This window comes from Eulemur rufifrons, chromosome 1 (assembly GCF_041146395.1).
Source record: "Eulemur rufifrons isolate Redbay chromosome 1, OSU_ERuf_1, whole genome shotgun sequence".
Classification (NCBI taxonomy): Eukaryota; Metazoa; Chordata; class Mammalia; order Primates; family Lemuridae; genus Eulemur; species Eulemur rufifrons.
This window is the reverse complement of record NC_090983.1, coordinates 74,746,650-74,771,770: the sequence shown is the minus strand read 5'-3', so window position 1 is coordinate 74,771,770 and position 25,121 is coordinate 74,746,650. Positions and strand designations below refer to the sequence as shown.

Here is a 25,121-nt window from a genome sequence, read left to right as displayed (position 1 = left end):
CCGAGTAGCTGGGATTACAGGCATGCGCCACCACGCCCGGCTAATTTTTTCTATATATATTTTTAGTTGGCCAGATAATTTGTTTCTATTTTTTAGTAGAGACGGGGTCTCGCCCTTGCTCAGGCTGGTCTCAAACTCCTGACCTCGAGTGATCCACCTGCCTCGGCCTCCCAGAGTGCTAGGATTACAGGCGTGAGCCACCATGCCCGGCCCTGGTAAGCCACATTCTATAAAGAAGTGCAGTTTCACCTGTAATTATTATAGGCCATTTTATTTATTATTACCTTAAGTGAACTAATTCTAGAAAAAGAACTGGTTGCTAGGCTTTGACCTCCTAGTGGAGTTTCATACTTCAGGATTAGTGAAAAGAATTTGCTAGTTTTATTTAACTTAAGACTTGAGGGATGAGGGGATGGGTAAATTCACACCTAATGGGTGCCTTGTGAGCTGTCTGGAGGATGGGTACTCTTGTAGCTTTTACTCAGGCGGTGCAAAGGCAACTTATATGAGCAAAGTGTTTGTACCCCCATCATATTCTGAAATAAAAAAAAACTTGAAATGAACTCGTATAAATATACTTTAAAATGATATGGGGAGAAATGAAAAGTCAGAGAGTAAGAATGATGATAAATAATGAGTAAGGGCAGTTGCCAGATAACTTGTACAAGATGGGCATAGTAATAAAGCAATTTGATTAGCAGGTATTCAATAGTAGAATAAAGTACCTTTCCAAATGGCCAGAAAAATGATTGAATAGGCACTGACCATCTTTTTATTCTTACATAAATATTATATAATACATCTTACCTTGTAGTCTTATTTTCTTCCTTAGTTCTTTAGAGATAAGGAAGGGTTGGCTTGGGTGTTGAATTAGGAAATTAATTGCTAATTATATTTTTTGTTAAAATGTAAATAGAGGTTGCTTATTACTTGAGAGGGCTAGAAATAATAGAGTGAATTAAATTAGGCTTCGACTGCTTAGAGGCCCTAATAGATTGTCAGGTACTATTTTCTGCTGTAACTCCCTGTAGCAGAAGGATTCTTATAAAAAATAAATTGTTCAAAATGATCTTGACTTCTGAAGGATGGAGTAAAAGGTTAGGGTCAGAGAAAAAGAATGTAGTTACACTTTTTTTCCCTTTTAAATCAGTGAAGGGTAGTTTTGATCTTTTACCCACAGATCTTTACTTTCACTACTGTAGCCCAAGAATATTCCCACATCAAGAATTGTCGTTTCTAGTTAGTCTAGCAACATGTATTTAATAGCCCTGAGTTAAGCAGTGTTTTTGCAATTAATTATGTAGCTTTGTATCTGTGATATGGAAGGAAATCAGCTCACTAAGCCAGAGAACAGAAAAGTAGATGAGCCTACTCTGTTGTAGATTATAACATTTTCTGCTGCTGCAACATGTGATTTGCCAGAAAGGGTTAGTTAATAGAAATAAAAGTTAATGTTGTTTGATACAAATGTAGCTGTTTGTTGGCAAGAATAGTTTTCTAAAAAAGCAGCTCTAAGAACTTCTTTTGTCTTCAAATTTGGTGAAAGTAATTAATTATGCAATTCTTGGGCTAGTATACTAGAAAGAGCAAACATTCTACAGGGAGAATACTTGGGTGTTGTGCCTCTCTCTACCATGGTGTAATATACCATGTGAACTTGGGCAAGTCCCATAACCTTAGTTTCTTCATCCTTAAAGAATTTATAATGCTTACCTCACAAGATGTCAGTGAGGATCAAAAGCTACACACACAAACCCAGACACACTCATATGAACATATACATGTAACTTTTAAAATTTTGAAATGTTATACCAAATATTTGTAATTAATACAATAATGTTTTTCATGGAGTAGAGAACAATAGGAAGGGTTCAAGTGAACTATAACAACACTTCTAATTAAGAATTTGTGATTCTTAATGGGTAGACATTTATCTTTAGGTTGTGAATAAAGCGGTTAATTCTCTAAACCAAATATAAGATATTAGAGGAATGTTTATTCCTTACAGTGACCTTAAAGGCACTACATAACATGGCCCCTTTTCAATCTCATCTTTTGCTATATTGGCCCTCTGGTAGTCCCTACAGCAAACCAATTGGTTTTTAGTATTCTGAACTTAATATTTATGAGAGGGACCATATCTTACTTATTCACTGTAGTTTCCTCAGTGCCTAGCACATAATAGATGTTTAACAAATATTTGTGAATGAACGTCGAATGCTTTCAAGTGCTTAGGACAGGAGTTTACAAACCTTTATTTATAAAGGGCCAGATAGTAAGTATTTTAGGCAATCCCTTTTGCAGTTATTCAGCTGTAACAAAAAAGCAGTCATAGACAATATGTAAACAAATCAATATGACTGTGTTCCAGTAAAACTTTATTTGTGAACACTGAAATTTGATTTTCATATTATTTTCAAGTGCCACAAAATATTATTATTTTGATTTTTTTCAACCATTTGAAAATGTAAAAACCGTCATTCAGGGGCTGTATAAAAACAGATGCCAACCTGGATTTGACCTGCGGGCTGTAGTTTGCTATTCCTTTGGACGTTGTATATGTGGCACCTCTCCCTCATCTCAGAAATATATTACACTTAAAAAACTTCAGTTAGAACCTCAGAAGCATTTTCTTATAGAATCCGTGTCATATGTGTTAATTAAGTTCCCAGACCCATCCCCAAGCCTGTTTTATCTCCAATGTTTTATTCCAGCCATACAACTTTACCTCCTGGAATAACACTGTCTCTGAGGGAAAATGGATTTATTGTTTCTTCTTAGACCAGAAGAAACACAGACCCTCCTCTGCTTTAGCACTATCAAGATTACTTTCTTCCCTGATGTCTCTCTCCTACCTGCTGGGCTTTGCACCCTAGGAGGTACTCTGCTTCTAGGGACTTCTGTAAGGTCACATGGTAACAAGATTAAAAAGAGCTTTGTGTATGTGATTAAAGGGAGGCCAAGGGGGGAGAAAAGTGGGAAAAGAGAGTGCAAGGTAGTTGTTTTTCAAACTGCAGGTCACGACACATTCAAGGGTAATGAAATCAATGTAGAGGGTCACCACTAACAAAAAAGAAAGAAAACAAGATATTAGAATGAATCACGATAGTAAAGGATAGTTTTGTCTTGTGAAACTTTAATTATGTGTGTGATTATATGTGTATATTACTGGGTCACAATGAAAAATGTATTTCTTACTGCGGTTTGTGGTTAGAAAAGTTTGAAAGGCTGTGTTCTAAGGGTTTGGAATACTTAGATTTTTTTTTTCCTTCTTGTATATGAGAGACAAATAAAAAATATAAAGGAAGCCTTTTGATTGCTTGCTACAGTGTGTTTCCGGTACTGAGCTACCGTATTGAGCTATGAGATAGTTAACCATTTTACAGATGAGAAAACAGGGTCATATGGCTAATAAGCTTCACAACTGAGATTCAAACAGAAGCTCACCTTATTTTAGAATATGTGCTTCTGCCATTATACTATGTTATTTTCCCTGCAGGGACAGAAGGCATGTATGACTTCCTTTGTGTTTCAGAGGACAAAAATTATCTCAGTTGGTGACAGCTCACCAGATTTCTAGAGAGGAGGTATTGCCTTCGGTGATAGGACAGGGCCACTGGAAAGGTGTGAAGAAAATGGTTATGAGCTCTATATGAAGAATGACAACAATGTGAAAGAGAGGAGGAATTTTGCCTTCACAGCCCCACCCCGCAGCCTTACTTCCATTCCTGCTCCTTCATACATCACCACCAGTTGGGCTCTTAACTCATGTTAGAAATAGCAAGGGATTGAGGATGAGGTTTGGTGAGGAAGAGCAATATAATTATGCCTTACCTGAAAGGGGAATGAGGAGAGAAACCCAAGTAGCAGGGCCACTTGGCCACCCAGATGGGTTGGCAGTTCCCAGATGGCAATTTACAAGTGGATGTAGGTAAGACAGGGCCTGCTATTAATTGTGTTACAAGTGAAAGTCTTGGCTTTGGAGACTTGTAGCTTTGATATGCTAATTGAAAGTAGTTCTTTTAAAAGTTATATTAAGGGAAGGCTTATCATAGCAACACTTAGTCCAGTCAGTTACCCATTTTAAGTTTTGAAAAATCATAATACATGTCTTTAAGTCATCTCTGTTTCTCTTATATTTCGAGTTAGCAATTATGGTAAAACCTAATTTATGCTGATTCTGATTTCTGATTTGATTTGGAATTGTCTGGGGGGGGGAAAGATTGATGGGAAGGCTGTTCTTCACTAGAAAAGTAACAAAACCATAGTTGACAGATAGATACCTGGTTAATTGAATGGAAAGATGACAGACCCATATAAAAAAATGTGTCTATCTTTCCCCCGCTAAATTGGGGATCTTCCTTTTGCAGTGGGAATTACTGCTTCATATGGAATGAGTTTCAACTATGTAGTAGCCTCTGAAGACTTAGACCTAATATCTTTTTTTTTTTTGAGACAGAGTCTCACTCTGTTGCCCAGGCTAAAGTGGGTGCCGTGGCGTCAGCCTAGCTCACAGCAACCTCAAACTCCTGAGCTCAAGGGATCCTCCTGTCTCAGCCTCCCAAGTAGCTGGGACTACAGGCATGCACCACCATGCCCGGCTAATTTTTTCTATATATATTTTTAGCTGTACATATAATTTCTTTCTATTTTTAGTAGAGGTGAGGTCTCACTCTTGCTCAGGCTGGTCTCGAACTCCTGAGCTCAAATGATCCGCCCACCTCGGCCTCCCAGAGTGCTAGGATTACAGGCGTGAGCCACCGCGCCCAGCCCCCTAGACTTAATATCTTTTAGCCCTATCACCCCTATAGTATTGCTTATCATCCTGTATTATAATTGCTTGTTAATGTGTTTGTTTACCAGCTGACCCTAAGTTCTTTCAAGATTCAGTGTTAAATTAGTGTTCAGTGTAGATTAAGAGGTTTGAAGCCAGATTATCTGGTCCTCATTTGGAAAATGGAGATAATAAGGGTACCTACCTCATATAGTTGTTATAAAGTATAAGTGAGTTGATACTTGTAAAGTGCTCTGAATGATTTCTGACATGTAGCATTCTACATAACTCAGTAAATACTAATTGCTGATGCTGCTTGTTATTGCCTACCAGTGTCTAGCTCTGAACTATTTCTATCTCTGAACTATTTATTGAATATGAACAAGTTACAATGTAGTGAATCTAATACCTAGGGCATTCCAGTATATTTAGTGAGAAACTGTACCTTTGCAGATGGGCATCCTTTGTTTAGGATGCAAGTGTTTGTTTTATTTGTAATATTTATATTTATTTATTTGACTGGTTTAATTTTAGAACATCAGTTGGTGCTCAGGGAAGAATACTAACATTTTCAATTATGTAATTTACTAGTAGTTGTTCTATATGAAGATTTTTCTTGGGGAGGGGATCTTTTTAGAAAACTGTAAAATAGAGTGGAATAATATGTCATTCAGTAGTATACAGGTTGAGCATCCCAAAGCCCAAATCTGAAATGCTTCAAAATTTGAAACATTTTGAGCGACAACATCACACTCAAAGGAAATGCTTGTTCAGATTTTGGATTTTCAGATTTGGGATACTGGCTGGGCACAATGGCTCATGCCTGTAATCATAGCACTCTGGGAGGCTGAGGTGAGAGGATCACTTGAGTGAGGTCAGGAGTTCGAGACCAGCCTGAGCAAGGGCCAGACCCCATCTCTACTAAAAAAAAAGAAAAAAAAAAAAAAAAGGTAGAAAAAAAATTAGCCAGGCAATTAAAAATAGAAAATATTAGCCAGGCCAGGCCTTGTGGCGTGCACCTGTAGTCCCAGCTACTGGGAAGACTGAGGCAGGAGGATTGCTTGAGCCTAGGAGTTTGAGGTTGCTATGAGCTAGGCTGATGCCACAGCACTCTAGCCTGAGCAACAGAGCGAGACTGAGTCTCAAAAAAAAAAAAAAAAAAATTGGAATACTTAACTGTTATGCTGCCAATATTCCAAAATCTGAAAAAATTTGAAATCTGAAACACTTCTGATCCCAAGCATTTCAGATAAGATATACTCAACCTGTACTCTCACATGACAGCACCTCAAAACCTTTCCCAAATGAGATAAAGAGGAGTGGGTATCTTAGTGGAATAACTGACATTTCCAAAAGTGTATCTTATTTCCTCAGCATCTAAATATCAGCATTTTGGGGAAAATACCATCCATTTACTAATACTTCATAGTTTTCTAAGTGATTCCGTGTCTGTTTCTGTTTGATCCTATTTTAACCTGTTTGAAATAATCTCTGTATTTTGTTTGCTTGTTTTAACTCAAACCGTGAGATAATATAATTTGCCTGCAGTCACTAATTGGTTGAGCTATAACTAAAACCCTGACTTTCCAGTTCAGTGTTCTTTTGTAGAAGTAAGAAATGCTTACTGGCTTTTAGAGAGGCCTCCTTCATCTTCTCCTACCCTTAGTGAGGGAAATGTTTGCAGTATTTTATAGAGGTGGTGGTTTTGCAGATAATCTTTGTACCACACTTTGAGAAACCTATGTTGCGAACCTGGGGAGTGGAAAGTACTAATACAGCAATAGGAAGTACCAAGTGAGCTGTAATTCTAGGGCAGATGTTGTTTTGATCTTGTTTGGCTAGCTTGATGGCAGCCATAAATCTATATATGTTAATTGTTGCCTGAAGGAAATTTGTAGGTAAATCCTGCCCTTGATTGCTGCGAAAGTGTTTTTCTCAATCACTTTTGCTTTTGATTAAGAATGTTTAAAATTATTTTCCTAATGGGCCATTGTTAGATCTATGTCATTCCACATGTGCCAGAATTTTACATGATTACATTTCTTTGGTCAAAATTATAACTGGCCAGTTATGTCACAGCCTAGCTGTTATCTATAACAATAATATTACTAATAATTACCATTTGTTAAAACTACCATTATTAACAACCGTCAGTCATAGCATGCTCTGGGCTAAGTAATTGTAAGTTTTAGTGATAATGGTCATTCATGGCTTGCCCTACAAAATAAATATTATTCCCATTTTATAGATGAGGAAACTGAGACTCAGTAACTTGGCTGAGGCTATGTAGCTATGAAGTAGCAGAGTCAGGGTCTGTAAGGCTTAAATCTTTCTCTTGAATCAAATACTCTAAAACATATATTAAAATATGAGTTACTAATTCCAGGGCAGTGTGACTTTCTTTGAACCCATTCTGCCAAGGTTCTCTACCCCTACCCGCACCCTAACAGCAGTTGCTATTGTTAGCACCCCTTGAAACCTATGTTGTGGTAAAAAATGCTGAGCTACCTAGTTCACATGTTGATGGTTTACTGTGGTTCCTGTGACTGATACAGTAGAGCTTTCTCCACCTCTGAAATGAAAGTACAGTTGACCATTGAACAACACGGGGAAGAGGGGTGCCAATCCCCACCCCACACTAAAAAATCCAAGAATAACTTTTGACTCTCCCAAAACTTAATTACTAATAGCTTACCGTTGAGTAGAAGCCTTACCAATAACATAGTCGATTAACACATATTTTGTGTGTTATATGCATTATATATTGTCTTCTTACAAGAAGGAAGCCAGAGAGGAGAAAATATTAAGAAAATCATAAGGAAGAGAAAGTATATTTACTGTTCATTAAGTAGAGGTGGATCATCATAAAGGTCTTCATCCTCAGTGTTTTCACACTGAGTAGGCTGAGGAGGAGGAGGAGGAGGAGGAGGAGGAGGAGGAGGAGGAGGAGGAGGAGGAGGAGTTGGTTTTGCTATCTCAGATGGAAGAAAATCCACATACTAGTGGACTGCCACAGTTCAAATGCATGTTGCTTGAGGGTCAGTTGTAATTGTTTGTCCCCAGCTGTTTAAAGACTGAGCAACAGAAGTTGTTCCATTTGGTTATATAATAGCCACAATCAGAACTAGGTCATAATTCATTTGCTGTGATCACCACTTGAGTAATTAGTGAATCAAATATTCAAAGTAAGTGCATCTTCTTAAAATGATTATACCTTGATTCAGAGAAATTGAATTAATTTTCTCATGTAGAAGAAACAAATGTATGTTCTTTTTGACTCATATTTAGAAAATAATTTAATGATAGTGGTCATTAATTGTTTACTTGGTGCCTATTACTTATGCTGGGTGGCGAGGAAGAACATGTTAGATAAGTATGAATGGTTCTGGCATTAGAATTTGTGGTTCCCTTCCCCATGTTCATATCAAGACAGATTGATAAAAAGATATAACACATACTTTGTTTTTCCATATTCAATGACCTCAATTTTCTTTTACTATAACTTTTAAAGTATTGATTAATTTGCAGAAACTGAAATATGATGAAGAGAATAGGAAGAAAAGAAAATCCCTTATTTCTGTGTTTTTTAGACTAGAGAGTATGAAGAAAAGGTGGCAAATGAGTAGTGGAAACAAGTAATGAATCCATGATTTGAATTTCAGTGACTGGGTTTATAGAAAAACTAGTATTGTCATATTCTAATCCATTTAGTTATAATTTCCATTAGTTCCATTAGCAACTAAATCCATTTAGTTGCTGAAATCACCCAACATGCAAGTGGTATCTACTGTGTGCTTCTCAGTTTGCCAGGTACTATAGAGCTTTACAAAGGGGTATAGAATCTATAGTTGTCTAAGAAACTAGTCACTTTGGAATGATAAGCCTTACATCTAAACATAGTACGCATTATAAAACTGAAAATGCAATATAAAAACCATTGGCACATTAACTACTAAAATTAATAATGTCTAGCACCAAGTGACATTTCTTTATTTGGAGGCTTTGGTTATCTTCTAGAACTTTACTAGGTGAGGGATGCATTTCAGATTCTACTTGATCTAGTCTTTTTGAGTCCTTCTGGGCCTTGTTTCTTCCTTAATTTATTGTTGCTAAAGTGAAAGCACTATGAGGATCGGGATTGTGGCCCTCATGTTTATCTCTGCAATCCTAGTGTCCAGAGCTCAATAAGTATTTGTTGAATAAATTAATGTGAAAGAATCTCCTTTCCGGCCGGGCGCGGTGGCTCACGCCTGTAATCCTAGCACTCTGGGAGGCCGAGGCGGGTGGATCGCTCAAGGTCAGGAGTTCGAGACCAGCCTGAGCAAGAGTGAGACCCCGTCTCTACTAAAAATAGAAAGACATTATATGGACAACTAAAATATATATATACAAAAAATTAGCCGAGCATGGTGGCGCATGCCTGTAGTCCCAGCTACTCGGGAGGCTGAGGCAGTAGGATCGCTTAAGCCCAGGAGTTTGAGGTTGCTGTGAGCTAGACTGACGCCACGGCACTCACTCTAGCCCGGGCAACAGAGTGAGACTCTGTCTCAAAAAAAAAAAAAAAAAAAAGAATCTCCTTTTATTCTCTCACTCTCCCAACTTCTTGAAATGGCTCCACATCTGTACGGTTTGTTCTCTCTTCAACTCACTGTTAATCTTAAGTAAGTGACCTAATTCCCTCAGGGATTAATGATTTTCTAATTGCCTAATCTAAAGGATTCTTGTTAACTGTATTTGGTTACAACTTGATTTTTCTGTATGTTTGATGCTATTTTCTGTCCCTTCTTGAAATTCTTTTGTCTCTTTACTCTCCCAGTTCTTCTGACTACAGCCCCTCGCCACCTCAATATTCATTCTGTCCGTTGTTTTTGTGTTGCTGTTCCTCAAGAATTTAATCCTTATGGAATTTTATATACCCTTCCCTGCTTAAGTAGTCCCATCTCTCCTTTAGGTTTTAACTAAATGTACATGTCCAGAGTTATAGTGCTGACTCTGATCTCCGACTTATATATTAGTCCAGACTTATATATTAGTCATCCAGTAAACATTAAGTATATGTCAGGACTGGGACTATGAAGATGGATAAGACACAGTCTTTACCCTAGAGGATTCACAGCCTCGTTGGAGGAGTATGATTAGTAAACTAGCAGTTATGCACCACATCATATCTATATTAGAGTGCCTTGGGATTGAAGAAACATGTGGCCTAGTTCACTTTGGAGGTAATATTTTCTGCAGTGATGCTTAAGGTGATCTTGAAGGATGATTAGGAGTTCACCAGATAAATAAAGTGGGAGGAGTATTTTATGTTGTTTCTGCCAAGCCTGGTGAGTGTGCTCCCAGCTAAGTAAGGACAGGTTCCCCAAGGCCTGGGGACATATGACCAACCTCAGGCAGAGTTTGCCTAGGGGTGCCAATGTCATGGCCAATAAAATGGTATCAACCATTAAATCCAGAGAGAGAGAAGTGACTGTGAAAACAGGAGAGTTAATAACAAAATCCATTACTATTCCCTCAAAGTAGTATGGATAAGGGAATGATTTAGACTGAGGCTCTAAAAGTGGTTCATGTTCATTAAGATGTGAAAAGAGTAATACATGGAGGCAGTGAGATTTGACTGGACATGGGAAGAATGGTAGAATTTCACCAAGTTGCCTTTTATGGGGAATATGATTCTATGCAGAGTGGCTAGCATATGTAAGAGCATTGAGGCAATAAGTATGATAGTATTTATAGATATGCTGGATACTCCTGTAGACTGGGGAGAAGAGGTAGAAAATGTAATGGCACATAAGTTTAGAAAAATAAGTTTGGGTACAGGTGAAATGGAGTCTTGAAGCCTACGTTTTAAGTTTTGTTTTTTTTTTTTCCTTTTTTTCCCCTGTAGCAATGGGCAGCCCTTGTGGATTGTTAAACTAGGAAGTAACACCAACTCTTGAATTTTGAGGAAATGCTCTGTATTTTCTGGAAGTATCAAATGTGGATAACTTGCTTTTTTTGTGCAAGGTTTTAGTAATTCCTGTTTTTTGTTTTTGTTTTTTTTTAGTTCCCTTCCTAAAGATCATCGGATATTGCCCTTTTTGGATACATACGTACTTTTCATCTTTTTCATATCTTTAAAAACAGTCCTTGATGATTTTCTAGAGTTTTTTTCCCTCAGAGCTAATCCTTTAATATAGCATTTTGCATTATTTTTCCTTTAACAATAGAAAATATTCTAATATTCACCTATTTTTATATCCCTTAGAGAGCTTTCTAAATTTGCTCCCTTTTGGCTTAGTAATTTGCTGCTCAGAATTGCTTGTTGAAATCTGTAAATCTGAAGGTTTTGATATATATATGTTTTTCCAGGTATTTGTAAAAATGTTGAAATTGATTTTGCATTATTCATAAGGGAGATTGACTGTTCTTCCTTGCCTTTTGCTTATTCCCTTAAGCCAATATCCAATTTATGATTGCAAGACCCTCTTAGTTGTGTGTGGGTGTGTTTGAATGTGATATTGTGAAGCTGTGCAGAGAAATCCAGGGATTGAATATGTTTGGGGAACTATTAGACAAGATTAGGTTAAAGAGGGGAATAGTTTATAGGGTAACAGCCATTCAAAAGGGATGTGTCTTTTATTGTGTTGCTGTAGAGAAAACAGAAAGCTGTGGCCTATGCTTATGCTCTAGTTGAAGAGAGAGTTCTATATATAAATCAACAGTAAATGTTACAATATAGTTTATATTTAAATGCTAAATTGCATGAGAAACCAGCTGAATACCAGCTGAGTAACTAAGAAATCCAGGACAAAGAAAAATCAAGAGGCAAAGTAGCCTGGAAAGCTTCATGAAGGAAATGGGACTTTAGTGAACCATGAATGATGAGTTAAAATTTAGATAGCTGGGAAAGTGGTTGTGGTGGGGCGTGAGAGGTTGGGGGCAGGGAGGTGAGGATAGGAGCATGAACTAAGATAGGTTGGGACAATGAGATTGGAATATTTGCAGTGTAGGGATTAGAACTGGCATGGAAGATAAGGTTGAAAGGGTAAATTATTGCCAGATTGTTTATGTAGGGCATTGAATATAAAGAGTTGGTAGAGTGTTTGTGGGTGTATGAGAGAGGCTGTGTGGGGATGTGATTGTTTATGGGGAGAGGTGAGAGGAGGGAATGTAAGTTATGTGGGAGATGTGAAGGTGTGAGGGGTATGTAAGAGGAAGACGTGGGGGTGTGTGTGAAGTATGTGAGAAGAGGGTATGTATCAGTGGGAGAGGGTATGAGTATGAGTGTGTTCTCTCTAAAGCAAAAAATGTCTGAAGTATAAGAAAACCAGTAGTTGTGGTACTCTCATGTAGCATAACATCAAATTAAACATTGGCTTATTTCTTCTTCCCTTTAATATTCTACTTGGTCATCTTGTTACTTTTAATCTCAAATAACTATACATATCTGCCCTTTTTTGAATTAGTCTTTGGATAAAGCATACCTTGCCAGAATGCTAAATTTACCATTTCACTTCTGATTTTTCTTGTTAAGGCTTTTGAGTCTTGGGAGTAGATGTCATATTTTGTACTATTCTTTGGCCTCTCTAGTACCCTATGGGCTGCCCATGATGGAGTTGACACTAAATATTGGAGATTTATGCCTTAACCCTTATACCTTTAGGCCTGCTCATCTATAAAGTCATTATGCAGTGACTCTGAATACCACAGATAAATTGTCACGAGTCTCTTAGTTGCAAGAACTGTTTACCCTGATGTATCTCATTTCATTCTCTTGTTTAATCCAGTGACTGTATCGTGAAGACGACCCCGTTTTTTCCTTCTTCCCTTTTAATGAGTTTCCTTTTTCATTACTTCTCAGTACAGACTGCTTTCTGCATATGTGCCATTCTTTTCTCTGAGTACCCTCTTCCTTCTTTATATACTTCTTTTTATACTTTCCAAATATAGCTAGAATCTTTTTCATATACTGCTTCTTCTATGAAGCCTTTTCCAATTAATCCTTTTTATCCTTTCTAGTCTTTCTTCACATTCCTCATGTACTTTGTTTGCCAATAAGCACACAAATTGTTTTTAATAATTTAAAAATTTTTGATATGTTTGATATTCAGAATGGATTGCAGATTCCCCAAGGGCACAAAAAGACTCAACTTTTTATTTTGGTGTGTTTCCATAATGTTTTGCATACTCTGAGCATTTAGATATGGTTATTGTCTGAAGCTCAGTCTCCTCTCCTGTGCCCAGAACTCATGTGTAGGAAGGTGCCTACCCTACTGTGTTGAAAGTCCTCTGGTTCTAATATTTGTTGGGTTTTTTCTTTTTTTGATGTTAAGCATTTGTTAGGATGAAAATTTTTTTTCCTTCCTTTTGGCAATGTTGAGTAAATGCCAATGAGTTAATATATTAATACTAATTAAATTACTTATTAAATAAGCTTTATTCTGCACTTACCTCCTGCTGATCATTTTCTTTGTATTTCGATACCTAAATTCTAAGAACCTGAAGGGACATCAAGAAATAATTTAATTTGCTTTGCTTTTTAGGTCAGGTCGGGGCTTTATTCAAATAAGAAAATTTACAGAATATCTAGCCTAAATGCCTCTACATTTATGTATATATCATGTATCTAATTATAAATACATATTTTACATCTGGTATGTCAATATTTTGTGAACAAAAACAAAGTAAAAAACCGTGCTGTTTGCTATGGGTAAGTCCTAGCAAGCAAAAGTGTAGCTGCTTTTATGCCTTGTATTGCCTTTTCAGTTTCAATGGAATTGAGCAGATATATATTGAAAAACTCATTATATAAATATTCCAAGTACTAAGTCCCCTCCTTAAGCCATCTGTTAAGATTTCATTTTAAAGACAAACTTGCCTCCTGCTTTTTGGGGTCACCTAGAGAGCTGCTTAAATGTCATCTTCTTGCTCTTCTTTAAATTGACATCTTATTAATTTTTCTACTCATTCTCTTCTCTTATTTCTTTCTCCCATTTGCATTCCTTATGACTCGATTTTGTTTGTTCATTGGTCTTTGGCATGAGTAGAAGAAAAACAATTTGTTGAGTGCCTTCTGTATTAGGGACTCTTATTTGGATGGTTGGTGTTGCTTGCTCTCTGATGCAAATTATTTCACCCAACATAGTGGCAAACTTGATCACACACTTCCCATTTCCTCCTCTGAATTAGCATTGAAAACTTGGAGCCCATGGTTTGGTATGTGTTTATTCCACCACAGTAACATGTTAATGATTGATACTTAACTTCTTAAACGTGTGTCCCACCTACCAGTTTTGTATCTACTAAAAAGAAGTCATACCTTACTTTTTCCACATTAAACATATTATGTAAAGCCCAGTTAAAAGTAAACCATGCTTTGATGTAAAAAGCTTATTGTAGAAAGTTGATTTTGTGGATATTCAATATGTTGTGTAGTTGATTTAAAGCATTGATAATTTGCATTGTGTTGTACTTTATATTTTCAGAATATTTCTCAACAGACACCTCTCTCTCTCTTGCTCCTTTTCCAGTCTGACAGCAGTGGACTACCATGGTTTTTTATCTGATATTTTGGTATCTCTGCCACTTCTACAAATTCAAGAAAGTTGTCATGGACACATTCCTTGCCTCACACAATTAAAGTAGTATCGGTTTGACCTCTTTCTTTGGCATTAAGTGTTACTGTATGATCATGACTTCTAAGTTCATGGTCCCCAGGTCATCTGGTTGAGCAGGGTTTGTGGTAGATGCTTACATACATCCTTTCTGAAAATTATAATGATATTTTTCCTTAATAATTTATTTTCTAACTCCCAGCATCTTATATGCATTTGGTTTTATATATATGGACAGTTTAGCAATAGAAGTTATACTTGACTTTCTGTGGTTTCTAGGATTTTCCTTTGTTAGAAGGAAAATTACCTTACCTTCTTGGAGGTACCTTCTAAGTACACAGGAGAGAAGGCAATAAGAAGAGTTTCAGAGAATAATTTCCAAGTACAGGATAGTACTATTTCTGGGATGGGCACAGTGGTTTATGTGCCTTGGAGTAGCCCATTTATTTGACAGCTGACTTGTAGTTTGAAGACATTGATGGTAGCTTATGATGTTCCTTGAAATGCACACATACATTATTTGTGATGAAACATTGTTTTGGATTTTTTTATTGGATGAACTAAGTGATACAGCTTTGAGGAGATGGTTGAAGAGATAGAGTAGGCCGCATACGGCATGTGTTGTAGTGAGGACATTGGACCAGTCAAACTTAGAGGACTATGGAGTGCCTAGAGCAATGCTGCAAAAGAAGTATAATGCAAGCCACAAATAAAAACCATAATATGAAATTTTAGATTTTCTAGTAGCCACATTAAAACTTTTTTTAAAAAGTGAAATTAATTTTAGTAATGTATTTCATTTAACACAGTATATTCAAACTATCATTTCAACATGTAATCAATATGAAAATTATTTATCAATATGAAAATTATTAATGAGGTTTTTTTTGGTACTAATTCTTTGTAATCAATCCAGTGTGTATTTTACACTTACGGCACATCTAAATTCAGATTAGCCATATTTCTAGGCCTCAGTAACCACACATGGCTACTGGCTACTGTATTGGACAGCTGAAATCTAGAGCATTTGGTGAAATTATGACGATGCCAGGAAGGTGGGGAAAGCATAAGAGGAACAAATATGAATCTCTAAGATAGACCTTGTGAAGGAAATTCTATACAAAATAGTATGTATGTTGTTTTGGGAGAGAGTCAGAAACTGGTGTGAAACAGAGCTTTGGTAGATGATGATGAAACAATTTAGAAGATGAGAACAGCAGAGATTCACAAGATGAAAATAGGCAATGGCAGAACTTGATAATGACCAGTATTCTAGAAGAACACAGAAGTGATTATCATTTTAGAAAAACATCTTTCCCAACCAAGGGCTTTTTAGCCTAGGCTATGTCATTACATAGTTTGGAGGAGAGAGGTAGTTATTCATAATGGCACCCAAGAGAAGCCACTGAGATCAGCAGATAATATTGATTGCAGAGGAATAATGTGGAGAGCAAGGAGGTACGGAGGATGATTTATGCTAATATAGTAGAGAGGAAGAACCTGAGGTAAATGATTGATTTTTATGAAGAACTGGACAAAGTTCTTGATGACTCAAGAGTGAATGAAAGATTATGCAGAATCCTATATCAGTTTATTGCTTAAACAGTGAATAAGAGGACCTAGTGATAGAGACTTTGGCCACAGTACACAGTGTGGTTAAGAGCTCATTCTTTTAACTTTAGTCCAGTCCTGACCTGACCATTTAACTTTGTATTCCTTAGTAAATTGCAACCATCCCAGCCTCAGGTTCTTCATCCATAAAATGGACAGAAATAGTATCTACTTAATAGAATTAGAAGTAGATACTTCTGGATTAGATGAGATTATGCATTTAGTGACCTTGACTAGTATGACATATCTTCCTGTTATTCCTTAGTTTGGGACATCCAGGGGGGGAAAAGGAGCTGTCATCATGTTTTCTTGGAATACATGTTCATACCACATCTTCTAAGCTGTTACTCCTTAAATCAATTTTCAGATTTTAGCTTAGTGAAACCTCTTGATTAGTAGTTGATGGAAATTTCTTTACACATGATTCCTATGAAGTGAAGAAAGAACTTTCTAAGCCTCATTTTGTGATCGATGTTGGTAGTGAAAATGAGAACAGAAGTCTGGGATTGAGTCCCAGCTCCACCGTATAATGACCTAATCACTTTGTTTTCTTGGGACTCGACTGTGATTGAATTGAGTGTTTCTCAAACTGTGGTATGAAGACTCCAAGCATTAGAATTATTTTGGTACTGGATACAAATGCATATTCTTGGAGTCTACCTCAGACCTATTGAATCAATTTCTGAGGGTAGAGCCAAGGAAGTTTTATTTTGCACTCAAGTATAGCTTTTGCACAATGGATCCAGTTGGAGAACCGCTAGAAGGAATGATTCTAAGATCTGGTTTGGTTCAAGTATGAATCTACTCATTGTAATATTAAAGGTCTGGAGTAGGAGTTGGATAGGAATAATGACACCTATTCCTGTTTACCCTTTAGGATTGTTGTGAGGATCAAATAAGATGTTTTTAAGTTTGTAAAAATAGGTTTAAGTGAAAAGATATTTAAATTCTAGACTCCTGTAGATTGTGATATCTAAAGGACATCGACTCTTTTCTATAATGATTTCTCTACTAAGTGAATCTTGGTGGATCACGGTTCTCATTAAGTAGTGTTTTTTGTTTGCATTTTAGAGACAGGGTGTTGCTCTGTCACTCAGGCTGGAGTACAGTGGCGTGATTATAGCTCACTATAACCTCAAACTTCTGTGCTCAAGTCATGATCCTCTTGCCCCAGCCTCCTCAGTAGCTGGGACTACAGGTGGGTGCCAGCATGCCTGGCTAATTGTAAAAAATTTGTTTTTTGTAGAGAAGAGGTCTTGAACTGGCCTCAAGTGATTCTCCCACCTGGGCCTCCCAAAGTGCTGCCACTACAGGCGTGAGCCACTGCATCTGGCCCATTAAGTAGTGTTTGATGCCATATTTCCTACTCACAAAATTATGAGCTTATTTTTATCTCCCTCATCCCCACTTAAATTTTTGCTTTTATCAGTTGCATAGAGGCTAAGGATTATAGACGTTCAAACCAGATGAATGTATAGTTTGAAAGAAAGACTAAGATCTGTTCTAATTTTTAAATTTAGTAGTATGGGATGTGTCAATATTTTAAATATTTTTTTTTTCCACAATCTCTGTGACTCTTAATTGTTTAAAGTAGATTGTCCTATTTCAGGATTATATGTAGTCTACCTTTAATACTCTTTCTATCGATTAACCCCTTCTCCCCTCAACAACAAACAAAAAAACCAACCCAGAACATAAAGCCACCCCGCCATGAGGGTATTTTCTGGGGATAAAATATAATCCTCCATTTTCTCCATTTCCAGAGAGGGCAGACTACAATTGAGCACTATAACTACTTTGTGTTAGTGAACAGTGTTTCATGCTTAGAAAACATTTTTATTTAATCCTTACACATAACTTAATGGAATCTCTTTTTATTTCCATTTGGAAACAAACAAACAAACAAACAAACAAACAGGCAGCTTATTAAAAATGCAAAAGCCCAAACATTACACTTTTAGAGAATTTGATTTAGTGGGCCTGGAACAGGCCTGGAAACTAGCATTTGGTGATTTTTGTTGGAGGTTTTACACATTGAGAAATAATTGCTCTGTGTTTCTTACTGTCTCCAGAAGCATAAATTATAAGCACTGGCTATATAACATAAAGTAGGAATAGTATGCTTCCAGCTTGAAAATGAATGTGTAAACGTTACACATTATAACTTCATGTTTGTTTGTGTATATTTTCCATAGGAACTCAAGATGATGTTAATACCGATGCCAAACAAAGGGACAGACCCACCACCTGCAGGTTACAACTGTTTAGTATTACAGAAAACATTTTTATAAAAAAGGAAAATCATAGGATATGGGTGGCTGTCAAAAGAGTTTATAGTTTTCAGCCTTCCCTTTTAGGTTAATTTCAGGAATCCAGAAACATTACCAGCCATTAGAGAAAACTGTTAAGATTATGTGGCAAAATAAATAGGGAAGCAGAAATAGAATAGACAGGCAGTGAGTGTACTTCTGTTAAGAAACACTGTTGAACTTTATTGTATGCCTAGTACTGTGCTTTTGCAGACATCTTCTCTAGTACTAGTATTTGCCTCTTAAAAGGATTGATTAATACTGGCTATGCCTTCATTCCCGTGGATGATCCTCAGTTTTTGATCCTTTTTCCTGTTTCTCATTTAAACAATCTATTCACTATTATTTCTGTTCTTCTTTTAATTTATCTTTTTTTGGGGTCTCTCTCCCTGACTTTTGTTTTCCCTTTTTATTATACAGTATAAAACGAATGCAGGAACTTATAAAAAAATTTTAAATACTTAGGTACTAAAGTAAGCAAAAAAATTAAAATTTGATTTGATAAAACCCATTCTCTTTATTTATACCAGTGGTTCTGCCTTTTCTCTTAAGTATTTACACCAAAACCTCTCCTCAAGTGTAAGGTATTTACCATAAGTTGCTTACTTATATTTTAAAAATGTGAATATTAAAGGATGAGATCTTGGACTGTGTGACACCTAGGGATATAATTCTCATCAGCCTATCACTGTCATTCTCTTTATCAAATTTGTGAAGTTTTTAATACCTGTAGATATGTAAGTTCCTCTTGGGCTCTAATTTTACTGTGGCTGTTCCCTCTTTTTAATTTGTTTTAAAAAGCAAAATTCCTTTTAATCGGAAGTTGGGGCTGGTAGGTATAAGTGATAAGCGGGAAGAGTGTGTGTGTGAATTCCACCAGGAATTGACCTTCAAATTTAGTGGAAGGTCGGGGATTAGAATTATTGACCCCTGACTCATCTGCAAGCCAGCTGCTTAACTGAGAACAACTCTTATGGATGTCATTACTCCCCATGTCCTTTCAACTATATTTTGTCTCCATCCTTCTATCCTTTCCTCCTGTTCCTTCCCCAGCTCCTCAGTGCACAAATAAATGCATCACTGAGTATTGAAAAGGGTCAGTAGTGGTAGCATTATTATTAAAGCTGCTGTGTTTCTGAATTCTTTTACTTTCTTCCCCACACCTCTTGATCCCAGGCTTCCATGCACAGGATAGACCTGAACCTAAAAATTGGCCAGCTGTAGCCTTACTTAGTTTCTGGTATTCCAAAAGTAGCTTTTAACATGGAGGAAAGTGCCTTATTATTTAAATTTCTTTGATCTTTTTTTAGTATCTTTCAGTGGCCTACACTAGTAAGAATTTTTTGCCTCATGTTTAAATCTCACAAATAGAAGACTGGGAACAGCCCCAATAATTGTTACGGTTCTATGGATCTTTGTTTTTTAAGAGAATGATGGATATAAACATTTCTGTGTAGGAGGACATAGAAGAAATGGTGGAATGGCATTCAAGGTAGTCTGACAAAAGTCACAATTCTTTTCATGACATTTACTTTAGTAGAACATAAACAAGGTGCTGGCTTTGGCAGCATATATACAAAAATTGGAACTGTATAGAAAACATTAGCATGGCCTCTGGGCAAGGATGACATGCAAATTCGTGAAGAACATAAGGATATATAAATTTGTTAATTTAACTCTCTTCCACTATTGGATTTAAAAGTAAAGAGTTTAACTTTATTTACTGTTCTTTAGTTCAAGGTTTCTGAGTAGTCTGTCATACTCCAGAATATAAAAGGTTCCTCTTAGTCTTAGCTTAGTAACTAGGAGTTTTTCTGGTTTTATTAATGTTTTATAGGTGGTTGCATGTTAGAAAATAGTTTACTTGTTCACACAAACAGTAAAACTTATCGGTTATTGATTATGATTGAAGTAAACATGACATTTCGAATGAAGGTTATAGTTGTGAACTTCATAAAATTTATAGGCTAAATCTGAGTGATATGCTATACTGATATTTATATGAAAGCTTTCTGAAGGGGGCTAGTCTAGACTATGTTGTTTGTGTTCTGTGTCTGTGTCTTGTCTGTGGTCTGCTATAACTTTGATCCTTGATTACAACTGGTAGTGTTAAATTTATCAGGCTGTTTTTTTTTTTTTTTTTTTACTCTTTGAAAACAGTGTTTCTTAACTACTGATACAGAGTATCATACAGAGAAATATGGTTATTTATAATAAAAACTGTTGCCTATCATATGTGTTTTGTTCTATTAAATTGTGGAGGGAAGAATCTATGTAGGTACTATTAAAATAATTCTTTGTGGTAATTAAGTAATAGTTGTCTTTTAGTTAGATTTTGGGCAACATTAATATAGCAAGACTATTAAAATGTTGGAGAAAAATTTTTTTTTCAGTTTAAATGACAAAGAAATTTTTAAAAATTATGAGTTTGAAAGATTTAGATTAAATATACTATGTAATATAAAGTAAAGTTGTGTGTGTTAATCTGATTTTATCATACCTGCTACTCTTTCATAGTATCTAGACAAACCAATATCTAAAACAACAATTTTTCAATTTTGGTGGTTGTTGAAAAGTGTTGGGTGGAGATATTTTTCTTTAAAGTGGACAAACATTACTTTTTACAAATAATACTTTTACTTTTTTATTGAGCAAGAGTCCAAGAGCTATGGACTAGATTGAGATATTCATTTGATCTAGAATGTTTATCTGAAATTTTTGGTTGACTCTCTCTGGTCTGGGGGAAAGAGTGCATGTTTGATGTTACTGTGACTTAGGGATTTTTAGAGAAAGAGTCTTAGATTTAAAGTCTTTCCCTTATCTCATGAATTAAGTAGCAAATTAGATAGCTTTATTTTTTTAGAGGAAGAAGTAATGGTTATAGAAATATTATAGAACCTTAACTGATAAAATTTTTAAGAATTTAGGGATCAATAGTTTCTTGGGTGTGGAGCAGATGGTAAATATATATGTGTATATATATTTCAAACTTATTAAATGTAGTCATTCAGTGTTCTCACTGGTTTAAGAACTATTTGCAAATTAGAGATGATATTTTACATTTTTTCATTTCATTAACTAGTATCTTTATTTTTGTCGTAGTCCATTTTGTGCTGCTATAACAGAATACCCGAGCCCAGGTAGTTAATAAAGAACAGAAATTTATTCTCTTATCATTCTGGAGGCTGGAAAGTCCAAGACCGAGGCAAAAGCATCTGGTGTGGGTCTTCTTACTGCATACTCACATGGCAGAAGGCAGAAGGGCAAGAGAGAGAGCCCACTCCTGAAATCTTTTATTATGACAGTATTAATCCATGACCTAAACACCTCCCATTAGGCCCCACCTCTCAATACCATTAGATTAGCAATTAAATTTCAACATGAGTTTTGGAGAGAACAAACATTCAAACCATAACTAAATGCCAAGCGTTTTCTCAATGTTTTATTCCACTCCATTATCTCACCTATTAATAGGAGGTTAGGGATGGCGAGAGTGGTAGAATGAATCTGTCGAGGCCTGAGGTAGTTTGATGTTCAAAGAAAGAAGTTCACTTGTCTGATGTAAGTTGAGGCTGAAGAAAAGCCAAATTGTGGAAGGCCTTATAAGGTTTGTTAAAGATTTTGGTTTTGAGGCCAAGGGCAGTGGGAAGCCATGAAATGGGTTTAAGTTGGAGTAGTGACTTGATTTTGTTTGCTTTAGTAAAGGATTTGTCTGACTTCTGAATGAAGAACTGATTGGGTGGGATAAAGTGGAAGCTGGCAAACCAGTTAAGGAGGCTGTTGCTATAGTCCAGAGAAAGATTCTGGTGACTTGCAGTAAAATAGCCTTCTTACTCCAATGACACTCACCTTCTTTAAAAAACTAGCTTAGATTTTCTAATTTTATTGCTTATGACTTAAATATGTGACCTGATTTTGTTCTTTTTTTTGTTTCAATTATGTATACATTTTCATTTGACAGGTGAGGTTAACATGATTTTATTGTTTTATTGATTAAGAGTGCCAGTATGAATGGGTGGTTTCTTTGTGGCTAGTATGAATTCCGTTATAGAGGGTTTATTTACTTTCTAAGGTATCCTTACTACCTTCCAACAAGGAGTTGTTATGGCTGCTGCTCTGTATTATCAAGCAGTGATGACTAGTATGTATTTTTTTATGCTAACTCAGGATACCTCACTCATTTTTTATGTTTCTTTATTCATCTTTTTGTTTTCTAAATTTAGTCTCAAGACAAAAGGCTGTTTTTTCTAGAGGCACTAACATGATTTAAAAAAAATATAAAGTTCATTGTGATAAAGAAACATACTTGAAATTCCCTGATCTTTGTGATCTTCTGGTTATTTACCATTCCTGCCTTTTTACTTACTTTATAGGAGAAATTAAAAAGGCCTTAGTTGAGGTTCAGAAGTATCTAAAGATTTGTGAGTTTCTCTCTGTCTACTTTCAGTGTCTTATTTTGAAAATTAATCCTCCCATTTTTTTTCCCTTCTCAAGCTGAAGTTAGAGATTTCTCAAACTTTGGAATAACTTTCTTTTTCACTATTTCTGCTTAGTACCTAGATGTCAGACTGCCTGGTACATAGTATGGCAACAGTATATATTTCACTGATTATTAGCTGAATGCAGAAGATACTGTACCTTTCTGAAAGACATAGTGTCCTCTAAGATTTCCTTTTGCATGTCACCAAAATAGACTTCCAAGTGTCCTGTCAGGGATGGAAGGGTTAGAAGGGTGGGATTTTCTCATTTGGAAGGGGAAAACACTGGGCTCCTGTTTTACCTGTTCTTTATCTAATGGAAATCTCTCCCTCATAATATTATAAGAAGCCCACTTATATTGGTTAAAATTGAAAGCAGATCTTTTCTTACAACCATTATCCTTTCCCCCCTTTTAATTATTAAAAAGGTGAGGTTGAGGTCTAGAAATTGATCAGGTTTTTGTCACCTATCCTAGCAAAGCAGTCTTAAATGTGGTCCTAGGTGCTATTCAATTGAAAGATAAATTTGGAGTTTTGTGATTTGCTCATTTCCTGATTCTTGTTATTCTATATATACTTTTGTTTTTAGAAAAGTGAAGTTCTTTGGTAGTTGGTGTTAACATCGATGCTTTATTCTGTGCTACCACCCAGATTAATACCATTTTGAAGTATGTTTCTGCCCAACCAGATGTCAAGTCATTCTTTTAAGAGAGTGAGAACAGTTACCTTTAAAGATGAAATCTCTTGATTCTGACACTTTAATATTGCATTTTCTCTGCCTGTGTATCAGTGTGTCTGTGTCTGTTATTTTTAAAGATTTTGTTCTTTCCTTCAAGTCTTTTTGAAGAAACATTATCATGGATGCCTTGTTATTTAGTTTAATAAATTAAACTTAATAGTATCTTTTATTCAACAAGCCCTATGTAGAGTACCTTATGTATTTAGGAAAGAGTTTAAGAAATGAGGTTCTCTAAAAAATTTTGGTAATGCAAAATGTACCTTTTGTATTGTACTAGATCTACAATTAAGTGAATTAAGAAATAAGCAAGTTGTAAAGAATTTTTTTAAAGGTGCTGCTTACCTCTTTTATAAAAGGTAATTCTACCATTACAAATTTGCTACTCTCCTTGGGGCTCTGAAATTTTATATGAGGATTTTTAAGGAAAAGGTTTGATGGAGTTCTTCAAATCTTGGTCTGTATCAAGGTAGATATATATTTATTTGGAGTTATCTACATGGGGATAATTAGTCATTTATGTGTTACCAGTGTTGAAATACATTTTAGGTGCTTGCTTTTATAATTTGTCAGGAATTAACACTAGCAATCCTTAAATAACCAGTGGTTAAGTGTTGACTTCTAAGTACTTTTATTCTCCTTATTACACGTGGGCATGCACACAGTGTCTAGTACCAGAACATACAGTGTTTATATTTTTAGCTTGTTCTGTATTAGTTGTGTATTTAGTAATATAAATATATTACTTGATCTAGATGGATGGAATCTTCTATTTTTTGTCAGACTAATAGTAAGTACTAAGTATGGAGTATAACAGGCAAGGCAAAAAATTTTCTAGGAAGAAAAAAACTGTTTGTGTTTTCTTTTAGAAGTAATGGTGGTAGGAAGGTGCTTAGTTAAAAAAACAAAAAAAATTAGATTGATGGGGCCTAAATGTTACATTAACAAGCAGAAATTTTCATTTGAAAATTTATTCTCTTTTCTCATACTTCTAACTTATTTATCAGAAGTCTTTTGGGACATTTTGGACTTTAGAACAAGTTTTGGGCAGTCTTACTTTTCATAGTGCTTAAAAGCAGCCCAAGGCAGCCAAATAGGGAAGGTGACTGCCGCTAGGATATGTATAAATATAGAAAAGAAAGGATACTGAAAGACCTATAATGTACTTGTTATTGTATAGAAACAAATTATTAAAATGATTTTTCAAATGGGAAAGAAATTACATAACACACAAAAGTAATAAAATTTTTTATTACTAGGAATTTTGCCCCTTGTAAGTTGAAGCAATATGGTTAGAAATACGAAAAAAGCTATTGGTGATTGAGGCCTTTTAAGTGATTCCGTATCTGTTTTTATTTAATATAGTGAATTATCACTTTACCTTCTTTTACTTTATTTAAACCACTGTAATAGATATTGTTAATTTTATTCAATTACTGGTTCTAAACTGCGAGGCACTGCTTTGATTAAAGTGTGTGTGTGTGTGTGTGTGTGTGTGTGTTTATTTAAGTTTCTCTCTCTTGACATTGTTGATTCCTTAAGGGCGATATTTCATAGCAAGTAGAAATGATCCATTTTTACTTTTTTTGTGTCAAAGTTTGATGATTTACTAAAAAG

At 35.7% G+C, this 25,121-nt stretch overlaps 1 protein-coding gene and 1 non-coding gene across 4 annotated transcripts in view; both read left to right on the top strand.

Annotated features, from left to right (window-relative positions):
- ACVR2A (activin A receptor type 2A) overlaps positions 1-25,121 on the top strand; it is an 88,268-nt gene that overhangs the window by 12,812 nt on the left and 50,335 nt on the right. The window lies entirely within an intron of this gene.
- Positions 19,843-19,949, top strand: LOC138387927 (U6 spliceosomal RNA). The gene has a single exon (XR_011234013.1). It is a non-coding gene; the product is annotated as a U6 spliceosomal RNA (small nuclear RNA).